Source organism: Belonocnema kinseyi, chromosome 5 (genome assembly GCF_010883055.1).
Source record: "Belonocnema kinseyi isolate 2016_QV_RU_SX_M_011 chromosome 5, B_treatae_v1, whole genome shotgun sequence".
NCBI lineage: Eukaryota > Metazoa > Arthropoda > Insecta > Hymenoptera > Cynipidae > Belonocnema > Belonocnema kinseyi.
In genome coordinates this window covers 38424337-38425986 of record NC_046661.1, presented here as the reverse complement: position 1 = coordinate 38425986, position 1650 = coordinate 38424337, and the positions used below count along the sequence as shown (strand labels likewise).

General features: G+C 30.5%; 1 protein-coding gene across 1 annotated transcript in view; it reads left to right on the top strand.

The window, feature by feature from the left end:
* Window positions 1–1650, top strand: part of LOC117173612 — a 19430-nt gene that overhangs the window by 848 nt on the left and 16932 nt on the right. The window lies entirely within an intron of this gene.

Genomic DNA, 1650 nt, shown 5'->3' with positions numbered 1-1650 from the left:
TGAGTTTCTTTTTATTCAAACTGAAACCGCGAATTTGCGTCACTGACTGTGCTGTTCCTAGCAGCGAGAATGCGAATTATATCCGCTCATTACATATATAACCTTTAAAGAACACGGACACGTAATAAAATGACTATAAAACCTATATCAAAAATATCTTTAATCCACTGTAGAACGTGAATAAACTATTACTAGTGTCATGAACTTCAAGATTACCACGGTTTGGCCTACAGTATGTGAGCATTCGCACAAACTGGGTCACTTGCCCAAAATGGGACATTTACTTTAGAGTGCGATACCGCCACACTAAATCTTTATTAACCCGGAACAGAATAAATTTTTTTCAAGGTCTGTTTTATTCTTGTTCAGCCTCCTTATATTGCGGGTACAAGTTTTCATTATGTATTAAAGTTAAAGAACAAATTTGCAGTGGTTGTTTAAAAACAATTTACAAAACCCACGAAATTTGAATCTCTTTGGGATTGTAAACTTCAACATTCTATTTCTCGGAACTGGATAATTTTGTTTCATCATACTTTTTGACCTCAATTCAAAAACACCTAAGCTCGACAGCAATTTTTGTTTTTATCTTTATAGGCTGATATTGATTTTACGGAATGTTATTTAGCTATCCTAAAAATTTCGTTTTTGTTTATTAGATATCTGATTCTGTATCCTGCCACCCTTGAAATATTGTTCCAGAAATAAAATAAAAAAATATTTTATAAAATACTTATCATTTAAAAACTTTCATTTTTAAGATTATTTCTTCTAATTCTTCTAATTCTTCTAAATATTTTCATGGGACATTTTTAAATCCTTCTATTCATATAAAATATGTAAAACGAAAAAATTGAACAAAAAATATTCCTTTGTTAACCCTGGCTTTTCAGCGTAAAATGTTGGCTGAGATTTTGTCAACAGAATTCAAGCGATAAATTAGCGTAATTAGCTAGAGCATGGGCCTCCAAAGGTTGATTCTGTATCTACTAGCGATCCCCGGCCAATGGGTCGGATCTACTCAGTCTTGACCCAGAACTGTCAAAACGCTTTACCTTATTTTTCGCCACTGGGAACCCTTAAACTCGAGACCCTTATTTCTATTCGAAACTTCACGCTAAAATTGAAACTTATGAAATAAAATAATGAATGTTTAGTTTTCGTTACTTTAATATTATTAAATAAAATATTCAATGCAATAATTGTAACTTTTTATACTAACAATTTAAATTCCATAAAAATTGTCTTGTTTATAAAAAATTCTTCAATATTAAAAGTTAAACAAATTTTTAAATGGACACACATAATTGATTGTATTAATATATGTAACAAATACAAAAATTAAGTAAATAACTATTTTTACGATCTGTTAAAATCAATGCAAAAAATTTTTCCCCTCCAGTTGCGATAGCGTTTTTCAAAACTTTTCTATTAAAAATGAAAAATTACTTTAAAAAAAATTTTTTTTCGAATCATTTAATTTGAAAGCTTTATTATTATTATTATTATTACACCATTAAGCCATTTCCCTTTCGGGGTAGGCGTGATTCACTCGGCAGGGGAAGGGAGTAGTGTGTGGATGGGATAGAGATTTTTCAGATTGATCCAGAATTCTCGTGCTATTTATGTAAATAACACGTTCGTTCCGCA